The sequence below is a fragment of the Bos indicus x Bos taurus genome, chromosome 7 (assembly GCF_003369695.1).
Source record: "Bos indicus x Bos taurus breed Angus x Brahman F1 hybrid chromosome 7, Bos_hybrid_MaternalHap_v2.0, whole genome shotgun sequence".
In the NCBI taxonomy this organism is placed as follows: Eukaryota; Metazoa; Chordata; class Mammalia; order Artiodactyla; family Bovidae; genus Bos; species Bos indicus x Bos taurus.
The window spans coordinates 40950522-40970015 of NC_040082.1; the positions used below are offsets into that span (position 1 = coordinate 40950522).

The 19494-nt window shown below is 41.6% G+C and overlaps 1 pseudogene; it reads left to right on the forward strand.

Moving 5' to 3' along the window:
• Nucleotides 1-813: 813 nt before the first annotated feature.
• On the forward strand, nucleotides 814-2848 carry LOC113896557 (annotated as a pseudogene).
• Nucleotides 2849-19494: the final 16646 nt, after the last annotated feature.

Below are 19494 nucleotides of genomic sequence, written 5' to 3' on the forward strand. Positions count from 1 at the left end.
AGGAGTATAAAACTACACCCATAGTTTTGACTTGTTGAGTAGAAATACTAAACAGAGTGAGCAGTTTGTGGAGGAAAGATGATGAATTGAAATTTATACATATTACATCTGTGATCTTGCAAAACTCTGCATGTAAAGATACCTAGTAGGCATCTATTCAGCTCTATGTATGCACACGTGTCTGGATTTTAGAATCAGGCCCAATCTAGATAGAGATTTTGGAGTCATTCAATATTGTATATGAATAAATAGTATTTATTCATGTTGTATATCTATAAATAGTATTTGAAGAGATGGGAGAGATATGTATATTAGTAAAGACACAAATTGTGTGGAGGGTATTTATTGGCTCATATGCTTTAAAAGTACCAAGATATGCTGGCTTTAGATACAGCTGGGTAAAGATGTCCAAATGTTCACATCCAAATATTACCACCAGGAATCTGTCTCTCTCCATCTCCATCTTTTATCTCTGCTTCTATCCTGTCTAGGTGAGGAAATGGATACCAGCGCCTCCTGGTTGACATCCTACAAGTTTACTAACCACACAAAAAAAGACCATCTCTTTCCAAACAGTTCAAGCAAAAGTTCCATGGCTGAAAGTTTGGGCTGTTCCCCCAGGTCTTTCATGGTTTATGTCTCCTCATTCAGGTCTCAACTCAACCATCAGTTTCCAGAGAAGATTTTCTGACCACACTGTCTAAGATAGCTCCCCACCTGAGTCACTCATCTCACCTTTATTCTACTTTATCACTACATGATATTATCTTGTTATGTAATTTAGGTATTTAATTATTTATTACCTGTCTGTATAACTAGAATATAAACTCCATGAGCTAAGAGATAATTTGGTCCTTTTCACATTGTGGATTGCCAATCTCTAAACAGCACCTTCTGGCACATATTAGGTGTTCATTTACTATGTCCTGAATTAGTAGGCTTTGATGGTGGTGAGAGTATTTACACCAAAGAAATATTACAAATTATGGCTTCCTCCCACCCTGAATTCTGGTTGTTATTTACCGGTACATCAGAATCACATATGCTGAGAGACGTAGAGGTTTTATTCATCCTATCAAAAGAAATCAATTTGCTTTTACTAAAGGAAGGGTGGATGGATACTGGGGGAACAGCTGATGACTGCCATAGTAAAGTTGACTAGGAAGAGTTTATAAAACAAGCAGAGGGATATATCAAGACAAAATCTTGTAATACCCAACATTAAAAGGAGAGGTGGAAGAAGAGGAAGCCACAAAGAACGTAGTGAGAAGAGGCAACCAGAAATAATAAAATCAAGTCTATGGTGTTACAGAAGTCAAGGAAAAATTGAATTTCAAGGAGGAATAAATGGTCCATTCTACCTTACTCTGCAGAGATCAATGTAGCCTAAGATAGTCATTAAAAACTAGGGTCTTGGCAGTCCTAATAGCACAGTGTTCTCCGTGTCCAGCCTGCGTCTTCCCCTAGGCGGGGCTGCCACTCTTGCCTGTCCGTTTCCTCATGGTGCTGTTCCAACGCCCGACAGCATCCACCGATTTAGAGAATAATGACACAGGAGTTAATTCTAAACCTAAAAGTCATGTGACTATCAGGTGGGAAGTTTTAGAAGAAATTGGAAATTGGGTTACAACCCGAGCCACACAAGCAGCTCAGAAAATCCAGAACACTAAAGCACTTTTTCCACCCACCAAAACAACAAATGTCAACAAGCACCTGAAACCTACTGCTTCTGTGAAACCAGTGCAGATGGAAGTGTTGGCTCCAAAGGGTCCTTCTCCCACACCTCAGGACGTCTCCATGAAGGAAGAGAACCTCTGCCAAGCTTTCTCTGATGCCTTGCTCTACAAAATTGAGGATATTGATATTGAAGACTGGGAGAACTCTCAGCTCTGCAGTGACTACGTGAAGGATATCTACCAGTATCTAAGGCAGCTTGAGGTGCTACAGTCCATAAACCCACATTTCTTAGATGGGAGAGATATAAATGGCTGCATGTGTGCCATCCTGGTGGACTGGCTGGTGCCAGTGCACTCCAAGTTCAGGCTGCTGCAGGAAACACTGTACATGTGTGTTGCCATCATGGGCTGATATTTACAGGCTCAGCCAGTCTCTCCGAAGAAGCTTCCGCTGGTTGGCATTATGGCACTGCTCTTGGCTTCCAAGTATGAGGAAATGTTTTCTCCAAACATTGAAGGCTTTGTTTACATCACCAACAATGCTTACACCAGTTCTCAAATTTGAGAAATGTACACTCTGATTTTGAAAGAATTGAAATTTGAGCTGAGTCAACCGTTGCCGCTACATTTCTAAGGCAGGCATCGAAAGCCGGGAATATGGATGTTGAATAGCACACTTCAGCCAAATACTTGATGGAGCTGACTCTCGTTGACTATGACATGGTGCACTATCACCATTTTAAGGTGGCGGCAGGCACTTCCTGCCTGTCCCAGAAGGTTCTAACCAAGAAAAATGGAACTTAAAGCAGCAGTATTACACTGGCTATATAGAGAGAGAGGTGCTGAAGGTCATGCGGCACAAGGCCAAAAACATTGGGCGCGTCAACAAGAACATGACCAAGCTCACCACCATCAAGAATAAGTATGCAAGTGGCAAACTCCTGAAGATCAGCACAATTCCTCAGCTGAACTCAAAAGCCATCCAGGAGCTTGCCTCACCTCTGTTGGGACAGTCCTAAGCTCCAGGGCCCTGTGGAAGAGTGTGTCGTCTGTGCACTTTGTCTTGCTGATCTGGAATTCCTGAGTTTGTATATAATCCTCTGGTCTATCTCGTGAAACTTCTTCTCAGACTGGTTTTCTATATGTATATTGAAGAAAAATAAAGCTATTGATTTTCTTAAGGTAAAAAAAAAAAAAAAAGCTAGGGTCTTTACTTGATTGATAAGATGGCAAGATTCTGATATCCACTGGTCCACATTTCTCTATTTAGATTTAATGTATCTAAAGTCACTGAATAAGGAGATTTCATCTTGCTTTATAAGACACCTATCTCTTTTTCTCAGCTATTGGGGTTCTCTGTGCCTACAGAGTAAAAGCAGAGCTCTATACTTCATGTGGCTCATTGGGATAACACTGGCACAACAGATACTATTCTCCCTTTGGGTGATCTCACCTTCAAAAGCCCAATTTGGGAATGAAAGATACAGATAACTAATGATCCTATTGAAGGATCACTTCCTTCAAGTATCAAGTATGAATACTTCCATACTAAGTCTCCAAACTAAGTTTTCAGCTTAGACTGGAAACTACTGTTAATTTTGTGTTTTGGGATATTTGTTTACTGCAGAGCTATTCAGTCAAGAAAGAGGAAGGTTACCTGATGCAGGGCTGAGTTTACCAATCGCTTCCTGTCTGCATGTCCCAGCACTCCATCTAAATTCTAGGAGCCTGATCAGGAACCATTAATATCACAGACCTAGGAGACAAGACCTACATCACAAGTCCCAAAATGTACACTTAACACTAAGCTCTGTGATCCTACTTAAGTCACTAAACTGTTCTAAACCTCTATTTTCTATGAGAAGAAGGGTTGGACTATACCATTTCAAATATGTCTTCCGGCTCTAAATTTCTGTTTCTGTAGTTTTAACTACTCCTGTATTCCCAATTATCTACCATCATATGGAGTGTTTCAGTAAATATCCACTGAAGGATTGAAGGGTGAAGAGGCAAAATATTATCTAGCCATCATATCCATACCAGAAAAAAAGTAATGGGGAAAACATAGGCAAGCTACAACCAAGAAAATTAACATCAGGCCATGATGTTATAATTCATGGATTCAGAATAAGGGCTCTCTGTCCTGGCTCCCATTTGTAACTGGTTTATTACTGTAAATTCCAGAAGGCCCTCTTATAACAGTCTCCTTTATATCATGGCCCTACCCCATGGACAGTTTTGTAACACAACGATGAAAAGCCCCTTCCTTACTTTCAGCATTGCACTGACCACCATTGTCATTAGAATGGACCCCCATCACTGGCACTAGCTAAACTGAAGAGATAATTTGTATCAATTAGAGCTCTTTGGTAGAAAGCAATAGAAATTGACTTAAGGGGAGAAAAAAGTAATTGCAAGTCTACTGTGCAGCTTTGCTGAATAAAACGAAGAGTTGGTTAACCAAGCACAAGAAGAACAAGGACCCAGCAGCTCAGGCATATCAGTCACTCAGGATGCATTCTCCAGAGCATTGTTATCAGATGGCTCAGCTTTCTTCTGTCTCTATGTGTCTCTGCCTGAGATTCAAATGCTGGGGGAAAAAAAGCTGATTGGCCTGTTTTGGGTCATTATACTTACCCCTGGGATCAAAGAGCAGTGACTCTTTCCAGAAGAACGGCGTGCATACAGTCTATGCATATGTGTGTATATGTATGTATGTAGTATATAAGTACACACATGAGTGCACGGCACATGCATGTCTGTGCATGTCTGTGCATGTGTGTAGCTACATCTGTATCTGTATTTGTGTATGAGTGTATGTGTGGGATTGTGGACATGGGTGTGCATTGTCTTTTTATATGTACAGGTGCACATGTGCAGCAGAAGAACATGCTGGGAAGATACAGTTCACAGGATCAGGTACTTTTTGGTAAAGTCTTTAAGATGTTCTTGAATTTCAGTAACCTGCCCTACCAGCTAGGTAACTAGCTATATAACCTATTATGTCTATTTTTTAGTTACTCTCGTTTATAAAATGGGAATGCCAATATTTACTTTGTTCTAAGGATGAAAAAAAGAAAGAAAGACAACGCATGTATGCAATAGCAGTAAAACTGGCACAATAACCTCAATAAATAGGAGTTAATATTCTTACTATCTTATTATCTCTGAGATAGGCTAGGATGTTCGTAAATAGGTCAAAATCAAGTCAAAAAAAGTTCTATTCAATCTCATTCTTTCTGCCCCAAGAGCATCCACATTGGGAAAGTCACTCTGTCCCCATCCCCAGGAGGCTACTCCCCCACTCTCAACTCAGAGGCTTTGCTAATGTGCTTCTTTCCACCTGGAATACTCTCTTTTCTTGTAATCCCAGTCCCAAATCCTAACCCCTTCAGGACTGCATTTCCACACACGACCCCCAGTTAAGCCTTTGTCGAGACCCTCCGGATCTCCAATCTCCTGCTCCTCTGAGTGACAACAACACTTACAGGGAGATGGTGGCTAGATCCAATGGTTATATCCACCGGGGGTCCTGCATTGAAAGGGATTCTGAAACCAAGACCAGGTCCAGAATCAGCAGGAAAGAGTGCCACAAGAATTAGAGTTTATGGCATGGGGAGCACGAAGTAAGTGCTGTGACATACTTGGCAGGTGGTTGTGATGCCTGCCATGCTAGTCTTTGGTTGTACAATGTGTTGGACTGCTCACTAAATGCCCCATGTGTGCTCTTCCCTTGAAACCAAGAATCCCACCTCATATTTTTTATTTCTATCCCACTCTAGTGTGGTGCTGAGCATGAGCCAGGGGATCAATCAAGGCTGGTAGGAGGCTGAATTCATTCCTTTACTGGTAGCCAAAAAGCATGAGGTCATGTACTACAAACTGAGAGCATCTGGGGACAATGAACAAATGCAATCCCACAACCTTCTCAGCAGGGAACATGGGGACAGGGGCAGGATCATGACTTTCTGAGTTAGACTAAACTGGGTTAAACTCCCATATACCTATTAATTGGCTCATGTTATGGCCAAGTCATATAACCACACCAAATTTCAGTTTCCCTGTCCAAAAGGAAAGGCACTAACAATATCCACGTTACAAGTCATTGAGAGGATTAGAAAAAATCAAACATATAAAAGATTTGGTCCAAATCTGGAAAGAGATGAAGCATTCAGTATATCTGAGTTTCATTTTAAGATATGAATGAAGGATTTGAAAAGAGTTCAGGAAGTAATAACAACATTATCATTTCCTTGTCATTAGATCAGATCCGATCAGATCAGTCGCTCAGTCATGTCCGACTCTTTGCGACCCCATGAATCGCAGCACGCCAGGCCCCCCTGTCCATCACCAACTCCAGCAGTTCACTGAGACTCACGACCATGGAGTTAGTGATGCCATCCAGCCATCTCATCCTCTGTCGTCCCCTTCTCCTCTTGCCCCCAATCCCTCCCAGCATCAGAGTCTTTTCCAATGAGTCAACTCTTCGCATGAGGGGGCCAAAGTACTGGAGTTTCAGCTTTAGCATAATTCCTTCCAAAGAAATCCTAGGGCTGATCTCCTTCAGAATGTACTGGTTGGATCTCCTTGCAGTCCAAGGGACTCTCAAGAGTCTTCTCCAACACCACAGTTCAAAAGCATCAATTCTTCGGCACTCAGCCTTCTTCACAGTCCAACTCTCACATCCATACATGACCAGAGGAAAAACCATAGCCTTGACTAGACAGACCTTTGTTGGCAAAGTAATGTCTCTGCTTTTCAATATGCTATCTAGGTGGGTCATAACTTTCCTTCCAAGAAGTAAGCGTCTTTTAATTTCATGGCTGCAGTCACCATCTGCAGTGATTTGGAGCCCAGAAAAATGAAGTCTGACACTGTTTCCACTGTTTCCCCATCTATTTCCCATGAAGTGATGGGACCGGATGCCATGATCTTCGTTTTCTGAATGTTGAGCTTTAAGACAACTTTTTCACTCTCCACTTTCACTTTCATCAAGAGGCTTTTGAGTTCCTCTTCACTTTCTGCCATAAGGGTGGTGTCATCTGCATATCTGAGGTGATTGATATTTCTCCTGGCAATCTTGAATCCAGCTTGTGCTTCTTCCAGTCCAGCATTTCTCATGATGTACTCTGCATATAAGTTAAATAAACAGGGTGACAATATACAGCCTTGATGTACTCCTTTTCCTATTTGGAACCAGTCTGTTGTTCCATGTCCAGTTCTAACTGTTGCTTCCTGACCTGCATACAAATTTCTCAAGAGGCAGGTCAGGTGGTCTGGTATTCCCATCTCTTTCAGAAATTTCCAGTTTATTGTGATCCACACAGTCAAAGGCTTTGGCATAGTCAATAAAGCAGAAATAGATGTTTTTCTGGAACTCTCTTGCTTTTTCCATGATCCAGCGGATATTGGCAATTTGATCTCTGGTTCCTCTGCCTTTTCTAAAACCAGCTTGAACATCAGGAAGTTCACGGTTCACATATTGCTGAAGCCTGGCTTGGAGAATTTTGAGCATGACTTTACTAGCATGTGAGATGAGTGCAATTGTGCGGTAGTTTGAGCATTCTTTGGCATTGCCTTTCTTTGGGATTGGAATGAAAACTGACCTTTTCCAGTCCTGTGGCCACCACTGAGTTTTCCAAATTTGCTGGAATATTGAGTGCAGCACTTTCACAGCATCATCTTTCAGGATTTGAAAGAGCTCAACTGGAATTCCATCACCTCCACTAGCTTTGTTCCAAGTGATGCTTTCTAAGGCCCACTTGACTTCACATTCCAGGATGTCTGGCTCTAGGTGAGTGATCACACCATAGTGATTATCTGGGTCGTGAAGATCTTTTTTGTACAGTTCTTCTGTGTATTCTTGCCATCTCTTCTTAATATCTTCTGCTTCTGTTAGGTCCATACCATTTCTGTCCTTTATCGAGCTCATCTTTGCATGAAATGTTCCTTTGGTACCTCTAATTTTCTTGAAGAGCTCTCTATTCTTTCCCATTCTGTGGTTTTCCTCTATTTCTTTGCATTGATCGCTGAAGAAGGCTTCCTTATCTCTTCTTGCTATTCTTTGGAACTCTGCATTCAGATGTTTATATCTTTCCTTTTCTCCTTTGCTTTTTGCTTCGCTTCTTTTCACAGCTATTTGTAAGGCCTCTCCAGACAGCCATTTTAATTTTTTGCATTTCTTTTCCATGGGGATGGTCTTGATCCTGTCTCCTGTACAATGTCATGAACCTCATTCCATAGTTCATCAGGCACTCTATCTATCAGATCTAGGCCCTTAAATCTATTTCTCACTTCCACTGTATAATCATAAGGGATTTGATTTAGGTCATACCTGAATGGTCTAGTGGTTTTCCCTACTTTCTTCAATTTAAGTCTCAATTCGGCAATAAGGAGTTCATGGTCTAAGCCACAGGCAGCTCCTGGTCTTGTTTTTGCTGACTGTAGAGAGCTTCTCCATCTTTGGCTGAAAAGAATATAATCAATCTGATTTCAGTGCTGACCATCTGGTGATGTTCATGTATAGAGTCTTCTTTTGTGTTGTTGGAAGAGGGTGTTTGTTATGACCAGTGCATTTTCTTGGCAAAACTCGATTAGTCTTTGCCCTGCTACATTCCATATTCCAAGGCCAAATTTGCCTGTTATTCCAGGTGTTTCTTGACTTCCTACTTTTGCATTCCAGTCCCCTATAATGAAAAGGACATCTTTTTTGGGTGTTAGTTCTAAAAGGTCTTGTAGGTCTTCATAGAACCATTCAACTTCAGCTTCTTCAGCGTTACTGGTTGGGGCATAGACTTGGATTACTGTGATATTGAATGTTTTACCTTGGAAACGAACAGAAATCATTCTGTCATTTTTGAGATTGCATCCAAGTACTGCATTTTTGACTCTTTTGTTGACCATGATGGCTACTCCATTTCTTCTGAGGGATTCCTGCCCGCAGTAGTAGATATAACGGTCATCTGGGTTAAATTCACCCATTCCAGTCCATTTTGGTTCGCTGATTCCTAGAATGTCGACATTCACTCTTCCCATCTCCTGTTTGACACTTCCAATTTGCCTTGATTCATGGACCTGACATTCCAGGTTCCTATGCAATATTGCTGTTTACAGCATCGGACCTTGCTTCTATCACCAGTCATATCCACAGCTGGGTATTCTTTTTGCTTTGGCTCCATCCCTTCATTCTTTCTGGAGTTATTTCTCCACTGATCTCCAGTAGCATATTGGGCACCTACTGACCTGGGGAGTTTCTCTTTCAGTATCCTATCATTTTGCCTTTAAGGGAATGGCAAACCACTTCAGTATTCTTGCCTTGAGAACTTATCATCACCGTGTGGCAATCTGGTTTCCCCGGAAGACAGTCCATACCAATCCTCCTTGGATCATGCCTGTGTAGCTTTTGCAAGGAGTCCCCTCTTCCCTTCCCACTTGGCCCCTAGCATGACCTCCCAGAAAATGCTCTGCCCTTTCACCACCCTCTTGGCTGGTAATTTGGAAATCTCCCTACCATCACAATAGGCTCTCTTCACAAAATAGGTGCGGGAGCTAGAGAGTTCAGACATGCTTTCCACTGAATCAAGCCTGTATTTCTAAGCTTGGAGTTTAGCACACTTATATGTGTGAAACATGAGTCAGGATCAACAGAGACCCTGGATTACCCTTGCTTATGTAATTTTCTGGGGAAATCCAGGGCGTTAAAATCACTAACCACGCAGCATCAGTTGACACAGTACCTGATTTTAGCACTAAAAGTTAATCTGCGATAAACCATATATTCCAAGCCATAGATGGAACATTTACTTTTTAAAAGAACATCTATTTATTGAGTGCTTACTGTGTGCTAGGCAGTATGCTAAGAACTTAATAGACACAGTAATACTTTATCCTCCCAACAACCCTCAGTAGTAGTACAAACTATCGCTTCTCTTCAAATCTATATAAAACCCTGTCATTATCTGAAATAGTGTGTTTCACTGGTAACTAAAATGTACATGGACATTACTGCCCCCTGGGCTATACCTCTGCCCTGCCAAACACTCGGCACAATCATCAGGAATCCAATAGGGAGAGATGCCCCAGGGCAAAGCTCCCATTTCTGCTCCAGAGCACCCAGAGACTTCCTCCTAGAAAGTCCATTAGCCCTGACAGGCATCACTGGTGTAAATCACCACACAGCACTCAAGGAGAATATAGTTATTATAACAATTGCTGCATTGCATGATGCTCATGCCATCCAGAAATGTAGGTCTAATTAGCTCTAAGCTGCAGAAGATTTGAGTATGGTAGTTTCATTTTGGCTTAATGCTCAGTGCCTGGTATAAAATCTGAATTTATTACTCTTTTTTTTAATCATTTCTGCATGGCTCAACCAGTCGTATCAAAACTACTGCATGTTACAGACTTTAAAAAGTGATTCCCTGTAGGCATTTTAAGGTATAGGATCTATTATGGGAAGATATATATTTGACAGCGTTCTGTTTATTACTCATTTCCGCTACATTGTTCATGAACATAGTGAAAAATGTTCACAGTGGTAAGTAACATTTTATTCCAGGAAAAAGAAACAGGGGCAACTTCCTTCAGTATGTACTAGAAACAGCATGTCAGCAACTACAGGACTAATGGGTGAATGCTTTGCATACTCCATCAAGACCCTCATAAACAAAAGAGACTGTTTTAATACTACATATCACCCTAGATTTCAACCAAAAATATTTTCTTATTTAAAGTAGTGTGTCGGAATTCCCTGGCGGTCCAGTGGTTAAGACTCTGTGATTTCACTGCCTGTGTGTGCAGGTTCGATCTCTGGTTGGGAACTAGGATCCCACAGTCTGTGTGGTGGGCAAATAAATAAGTAAATAAAAATAGTATGTCTCACCAGTGCACAGTTTGTTACCTTTCTGAACATTTTAAAAAGCCAAACCCAGGTAGCCTCATCTCTCCTGCTTTGGTCCTCAAGACCAGCTGTTTAGAAATAGGAAGTGAAGACATCTTTGTCATTTGTTCTATTTACTTATTACTTATTTGTGTCTGAACTAGTGCAGCTCTTTTCCCGAGATGTTGAAGGGAGCTGCCTCAAAGAGATCCCACTTTCAGGAATGACCTCAGGCACTACTTTCTGACTCCACTCCACACTTGCTTGCTCAGCTTCAGTCTCTCTAATTTCTCTCCTTATCATTATTCCTTGGCTCCCTAGGTTGTGGCTCTGGTCAGATTCTCTGCTTGACTCTCAGTCTGGCTTTACCTCAGATATTCAACTTAGGATTGCTCTGCAGCCCTTGGGTCACTCCCAACCCATCCCAGGGAATCTGAGTCTAGGTCCAGTGGCCTTAAGACTCCAACTGTCTAAAGTTCAGGTAATATTTTTGAAGAGAGGAGGTTTCAGGTAAAATGTAGAATTTACTGAGGCAACTGACCCCACTCAGTTCCTGTGTGTATATAAGATCTTTGGTGTGGGGTCCTTTCTGCTGCCCTTCGTGCACCTCACCAAAGTCTATGGGGCCCAGAGCTCTATTCTTCATAATGGCTTAGTATAGAGCTGGGCCAAGTGTCATCATGGCAAAGTTGACCCAGAGCCTGACCTCACTGAGCTACCAAATCAATCAACCTGGGCATTACCTACTTCCAGAATTCTTCCTGTGTGCAATTACTCTATCATTTAAACCCATTTTCATTAGATATTCTGTTACATGCAGCCGAAGCATCGTGATTAAATTGCTAGGAATACTACAATCTTCCATTCTCGAAGTATATAAACAAGTAGAGAAGAATGGACATGGACCTGATACTTGGATCTTGGAGGCACATCTTAACTCCCTCAGTGGCGCAACTTCATTTATTGTTTTATCTCTCTATTGAACTGTAAGCTTCTTAAGAGTCTAATTCCCTGTTTGGAGAGAGAGTATACTACTTATTGAGACTTTTACAAACTCAAACATCTTGATTGGATGCCACTGCCACTTACTAGTTGTATGATCTTGAGCAAGTGATTAATCACTCTAATTCAAAAAGGTGAGAAAAATAATATGTGCCATAATATCTACTTTATGAATTATTGTACAATAAACTGAGATAATCCATGTGATAAACAAACTTATCTTAGCACAAAATGTAAGCATTTTTAAAGAAGTTAATATTTTAGTTTTGTATATTCACCATCCACCTAGAATTCATTTTGACATTTAAAAAAAGATTGTTGAGTCAATGAGTGACTGAACAGATAGATGACTTAGTGAATGAATGGATGAATAACAACTTTGTTGCTTTGAGTATTCCAGGAGGCATAAATTTTTGAGATTTGAGACACTGAAAATCAGTTTATGGTGTGATATGACTTAAAATCATAGACTTTTCAGTTGTTTTATATCAAATGTAATGATTTCTTATTCATTCTTACAAATTTGGGAAAGATTTGCCCCAAAGACATGGATTGTCTTTCTTAGTAAATATTCTTTTCTTGCTTTTGTCCCCAAGGACACGAGTAGAAATACCTCTCACTTTCAGGCCTGATATCAGCTTCCCAAAGCTGAAGGCCAGCTCTGACTTCTGAGACAAGGCCTCAGCGGACCCTCTCCATCTCCTGACCTTGGGAAGCTGCTGCAAGTGGCTGCTTGGTAGTAAGCAGGGAGTCACAGCATGCACCGAGTTCTCAGGGTTGACAGCACTGGAACAGAACAGAAGACACCTCAGATGGAGAGTAGTGTCACAGCCAAGCTTTCAATACCCAGGTATTCAGCACGTGGAGAGGGTGCTGTGGGATACCAGCTCTCCTCATTCTTCAGGACCACGAGCTGCTTGAGAATACTGGCTACTTAGAGCTTTAAGCGGAGTCCCTTTATGAGAATTGCTCAGAGAATTTCACAGAAGGAAGAGGCCTTGCCCAGAATTCTGTTCCTTCTCCAGTAGCAACCCACCTCCAATGACTGCTCATTTCTGAAGTTTAACCTCCTTGCCTTAATTCAGGGCAACCCAAGGGCCATCCCAGATCTGAGGCCATGACGTTGCTGCAATTACCAATCAGTTCTACATCTACCTCTATCCCATCACACTTCATTTCACTTGCTACTCCTATGAACAAGCCCTAGGAAATCTCCTGTGCACTAGTCACAGAGTTCAGTTCCAGGAAGTCTGACTTAAAATAGAATTGTTTTAAGTGTCAGAGATACAGCAAAGAATAGCCCAGAATTCTCATAGACTTAATACTGGAGGGAAGGAAGGGGGAAAGAATGAGAAAAGGAAATAAATAAAAATATAATATATCAAACCGGGATAAATATTATGAAAACAAATGAAACAAAGTAAGGAGAATGAAAAATGAAGTGGATGCTGTTTTCAATAGTCTCATTAGAGTACTCCTTCCTGATAAGGGGCATTTGAGCAGAGGCCTGAATGAAATGAGTCAAGCGTGTCAGAATCTGAAAGAATATTTCAGGCAAGGCAAGGGCAAGTGCAAAGGGCCTGGGGAGATGTGTTTAGTGTGTTTGCAGAATAGTGAGAAAACCTGAGTGGCTGGACAGAGTAGAAGAAGGGGAGAACAAGTGGTATTTTACATTTTTAAGTAATTCTTCTGGCTGCTATGTGAAAATGAGATTGGGACAGGTGGCAAAGGTGACATCAGAAAGACCAGTTTGGAAGATAATATAATACTCAAACAAGAGATAGCCAGACCCAATAATCAAAGAATATGAGCATCTTCTTACATGCAAATCTGTGACTTATGTTAGAAAATACACCCACCTGTGTATATGCCCCCTAAATTAGTTAAGAGTTCAAGGTCCCTTTTAAAGGTTCTAGTCACCAATTCTAACCTGTGTTTTAGTGTGTGTATTAGATTGGAATGGGGAGGGAGAGTCCTCCATCAGTTCAGTTCAGTCGCTCAGTCGTGTCCGACTCTTTGCAACCCCATGAATGGCAGCACACCAGGCCTCCCTGTCCATCACCAACTCCCGCAGTTCACCCAAACTCAAGTCCATCGAGTTGGTGATGAAGTCCAGCCATCTCATCCTCTGTCGTCCCCTTCTCCTCCTGCCCCCAATTCCTTCCAGCATCAGAGTCTTTTCCAATGAGTCAACTCTTCGCATGAGGTGGCCAAAGTACTGGAGTTTCAGCCTTAGCATAATTCCTTCCAAAGAAATCCCAGGGCTGATCTCCTTCAGAATGGACTGGTTGGAGCTTCTTGCAGTCCAAGGGACTCTCAAGAGTCTTCTCCAACACCACAGTTCAAAAGCATCAATTCTTCAGCGCTCAGCCTTCTTCACAGTCCAACTCTCACATCCATACATGACCAGTGGAAAAACCATAGCCTTGACTAGACGGACCTTTGTAGGCAAAGTCATGTCTCTGCTTTTGAATATGCTATCTAGGTGGGTCATAACTTTCCTTCCAAGGAGTACACGTCTTTTAATTTCATGGCTGCACTCACCATCTGCAGTAATTTTGGAGCCCCCCAAAAATAGTCTGACACTGTTTCCACTGTTTCCCATCTATTTCCCATGAAGTGATGGGACCAGATGCCATGATCTTCGTTTTCTGAATGTTGAGCTTTAAGCCAACTTTTTCACTCTCCTCTTTCACTTTCATCAAGAGGCTTTTTAGTTCCTCTTCACTTTCCCCATAAGGGTGGTGTCATCTGCATATATGAGATTATTGATATTTCTCCTCGCAATCTTGATTCTAGCTTGTGCTTCCTCCAGCCCGCGTTTCTCATGATGTACTCTGCATATAAGGTAAATAAGCAGGAGCCTTGACGAACTCCTTTTCCTATTTGGAACCAGTCTGTTGTTCCATGTCCAGTTCTAACTGTTGCTTCCTGACCTGCATATAGGTTTCTCAAGAGGCAGGTCAGGTGATCTGGTATTCCCATCTCTTCCAGAATTTTCCACAGTTTATTGTGATTCACGTAGTCAAAGGCTTTGGCATAGTCAATAAAGCAGGGATAGATGTTTTTCTGGAACTCTCTTGCTTTTTCCATGATCCAGCAGATGTTGGCAATTTGATCTATGGTTCCTCTGCCTTTTCTAAAACCAGCTTGAACATCAGGAAGTTCATGGTTCACGTATTGCTGAAGCCTGGCTTGGAGAATTTTGAGCATTACTTTACTAGCGTGTGAGATGAGTGCAATTGTGTGGTAGTTTGAGCATTCTTTGGCATTGCCTTTCTTTGGGATTGGAATGCAAACTGACCTTTTCCAGTCCTGTGGCCACTGCTGAGTCTTCCAAATTTGTCAGCATATTGAGTATAGCACTTTCACAGCATCATCTTTCAGGATTTGGAATAGGTCAACTGGAATTCCATCACCTCCACTAGCTTTGTTCCTAGTGATGCTTTCAAAGGCCCACTTGACTTCACATTCCAGGATATCTGGCCATAGGTGAGTGATCACACCATCGTGATTATCTGGGTCGTGAAGTTCTTTTTTGTACAGTTCTTCTGCGTATTCTTGCCATCTCTTCTTAATATCTTCTGCTTCTGTTAGGTCCATACCATTTTGTCCTTTATCGAGCCCATCTTTGCATGAAACATTCCTTTGGTATCTCCGGTTTTCTTGAAGAGATCTCTAGTCTTTCCCATTCTATTGTTGTCCTCTATTTCTTTTCATTGATCGCTGAGGAAGGCTTTCTTATCTCTCCTTGCTATTCTTTGGAACTCTGCATTTAGATGTTTATATCTTTCCTTTTCTCCTTTGCTTTTTGCTTCTCTTCTTTTCAGAGCTATTTGTAAGGCCTCCCCAGACAGCCATTTTGCTTTTTTGCATTTCTTTTCCACAGGGATGGTCTTGATTCCTGTCTCCTGTACAATGTCACAAACCTCATTCCATAGTTCATCAGGCACTCTATCTATCAGATCTAGGCCCTTAAATCTATTTCTCACTTCCACTGTATAATCATAAGGGATTTGATTTAGGTCATACCTGAATGGTCTAGTGGTTTTCCCTACTTTCTTCAATTTAAGTCTGAATTTGGCAATAAGGAGTTCATGATCTGAACCACAGTCAGCTCCTGGTCTTGTTTTTGCTGACTGTATAGAGCTTCTCTATCTTTGGCTGCAAAGAATATAATCAATCTGGTTTCGGTGTTGACCATCTGGTGATGTCCATGTGTAGAGTCTTCTTTTGTGTTGTTGAAAGAGGATGTTTGCTATGACCAGTGCATTCTCTTGACAAAACTCTATTAGCCTTTGCCCTGCTTCATTCTGTATTCCAAGGCCACATTTGCCTGTTACTCCAGGTGTTTCTTGACTTCCTGCTTTTGCATTCCAGTCCCCCATAATGAAAAGGACATCTTTTTGAGGTGTTAGCTCTAAAAGGTCTTGTAGATCTTCAGAGAACCATTCAACTTCAACTTCTTCAGCATTACTGGTTGGGGCATAGACTTGGATTACTGTGATATTGAATAGTTTGCCTTGGAAATGAACAGAGATCATTTTGTCATTTTTGAGATTGCATCCAAGTACTGTATTTCGGACTCTTTTGTTGACCATGATGGCCACTGCATTTCTTCTAAGGGATTCCTGCCCACAGTAGTAGATATAATGGTCATTTGAGTTAAATTCACCCATTCCAGTCCATTTCAGTTCGCTGATTCCTAGATTGTCGACGTTCACTCTTTGACACTTCACTGTTTGACCACTTTCAATTTGCCTTGATTGATGGACCTGACATTCCAGGATCCTATGCAATATTGCTCTTTACAGCATTGGACCTTGCTTCTATCACCAGTCACATCCACAGCTGGGTATTGTTTTTGCTTTGGCCCCATCCCTTCATTCTTTCTGGAGTTATTTCTTCACTGATCTCCAGTAGCATATGGGCACCTACCAACCTGGGGAGTTCCTCCTTCAGTATCCTATCATTTTGCCTTTTCATACTGTTCATGGGGTTCTCAAGGCAAGAATACTGAAGTGGTTTGCCATTCCCTTCTCCAATGGACCACATTCTGTCAGACCTCTCCACCATGATCTGCCCATCTTGGGTGGCCCCACACGGCATGGCTTAGTTTCATTGAGTTAGACAAGGCTGTGGTCCATGTGATTAGATTGACTAGTTTTCTGTGATTATGGTTTGTGTGTCTGCCCTCTGACGCCTCTCACAACACCTACTGTCTTACTTGGGTTTCTCTTACCTTGGACGTGGGCTATCTCTTCACGGCTGCTCCAGTAAAGTGCAGCCACTGCTCCTTACCTTGGATGAGGGGTATCTCCTCACAGCCGCCCCTCCTGACCTTGAATGTGGAGTAGCTCCTCTCAGCCCTCCTGCGCCCGTGCAGCCACCACTCCTTGGACGTGGGGTCAAGGAAGTGATCCCGTGCCTGGTGGGGGACAAGGCCGCTGGGTCAGGGCTTGGGGAGATGGGGCGGAGGGGTGGGCCAGACCCCGCTGGCTTTACTCTGCAAAAATACGAAAATATGGTGGAAAATGGCAATGCTGCAGTTCCAGGTGGCCTGGGGGCATGGCCAGTGCTCCCTGAAAAGGAGTCGCTGGCCAATTTGAGACCCCAACTCCCCTGTCAGCCTCACACAGGGATGCACGTAGAGCCGCCGTAAAGCCGTCAGGTAGTCCTCCATACATCCAAGCAATTCTCTAGCACCACTTAGGTATTCTACAATTCAATTCAATCCTGATACTATCTATCTGAATTTAGCATCAGATTCTTTAGGTTACCAGCTCAGGCCCACAGGGCTGCCCACCTCTTTAGAGACTATTCACAAGCCCAGATGTTTCTGACTGACCTGTGCTTTTGACAAACTGGTTATAAATCTGAGGTTCCAGTGATGCCCTTCTTTGGGTTCAATTAATTCACTAGAATGGCTCAGAGAACTCAGAGAAACATTTTGCTTACTAGATTACCAGTTTACTTTAAAAAGAATATAATTCAGAATACAAATGAATGCCCAGATGGAAGAGATGCGTAAGACAAGGTATGTGGAAAGGTCATGGAACATCCATGCCACTCTCCCCAAATATCCGTGTGTTCACCAACCCATAAGCTCTCTGAACCCTGTCCTTTGGGGTTTTATAGGGCTTGATCATTAGGCATGATTAATTAAGTCAATGGTGATTGGTGTTGAACTCCATTTCAAGCCCCTCTTCTATCCCCAGAGGTCAGGGGACAGGGATGGGGAAGGAAGGAGAGGGAATGAAAGTTTCAATTCTCTAATCATATGTTTGACTTCATTAGCAACCAGCCCCCATTCTTAACTGGATTCCAAAAGTCACCTCATTAGCCTAACAAAAGACAACTTTATGTTCTTTTCACACAGGAAATTCCAAGGGTTTAGAAGCTCTGTGACAGAAATGGGGACAAAGACCAAATATATATTTTTTATTATAAATAACAATATTACACCCTACAACCCTCGTTTCAAAAGACGGTCAGAGGAAACTACTTTCTCCAGAAATGAGTTATCCATCACAGCAGGTATTTAACAGGAGACCCGAGGACATAATAGTTACAAAGGTGCTAAGAAGTAATCTGACTCCAGATATACAAAATATTTAAGGTAGATTTGCTGATGAATTAGATATGGTTTTGGAAAGGAAAAAAAGATGGACAGAAAAAAGGAAAGAAAGAAGGAGGAAGGGGGGCAGGAAAGGGGGAGAGAAAGAGGGAGGGAGGGAGAGAGTAAACAATAACTTTTGAGATTTAGTCTGAGCAACTAAGATAAAAGATAAAACGAAATTGTTAAATTTTAAGCCTGTTAAGTTTGAGTCACCTTTAGATACTTAAATGAAGCTTTGAATAAGGAATTGGGACTCTGAAGTTAAAAAGAAAGATCCAAGCTATAGATATGAATTTGGTTGTTATCGGCATACATGGTATTTAAAGCTGTGAACCTGATGAGGTCATCAAGAGAATTCAGGGCCCAAGAATACTCCAGTATTTACAAATCTAGGTGGTAAGAAGGAACCAGGAAAGGATACTGAGAAGGAACAATAAAGAGGTAGGAAAAAATCAAGTATGGTGTCCTGGAAGCCAGGTAAAGGAAGTATATTATGAAAAAGGGAGCAATCAACTGCTAATAGATTGAGCAAGATGCATCCTAAGAATTGACATTTGGACTTGGCAACATGGACTTTAATTACTGGAAACTTTGATAAGAACTGTTTGTCAGTGCTGAGGACAAAAGCCTTTGGAAGAGTTCACAAAAGAATGGCAGAAGGGAACTCCAGTTGAATAACAGTATTATCTGGAGTTCTGGGTAATTCTGAATAATAGAATTATCTGGAGTTCTGGTCTAAGACTCTGAAGTTAAGCCCAACTTCAAGGACTGCTGCATTCAATTAGCAGTGTCTGCCATGACTACAGGATAGGAAAACTGTGGTATTTATGCCACATATTTACTATTCTGTTCCAGGATATATAGTGACTCATTCCATATTTTCTATATACCTTTTTGTGCTATCATCCATTTGAGGCACTCACTAACAGTTAATTTTATATTATTCCAATAAACTTTCGGTTTCTCAACATCCAGATGTTCTTGGGTATAAAAGGGTGTTTAACTAAATTATATACCTTAGTTGGATAGTTTTAAACCAGTTTCCAGGGTACCATATAAAGCAGTTTATGACATACTGCAGTGTCCTGAAAGAATTTGAGATGTCTCAAAAAGATATCACATCTCTCTGAATAACTAATTGACTAAGTAAAGGGGCTTAGAAAGGGTAGAAAAACATTTGTCTATGTAGTGCACACTTGCATTTCCTGTCTCCCTCTTCCCTAGGAGTCAAGATTAGATAATATAGGTTTGTGTATATCTCTATATGTATGTATATATGTGTGTGTGTGTGTATATACATATTTTATACACATATTTCA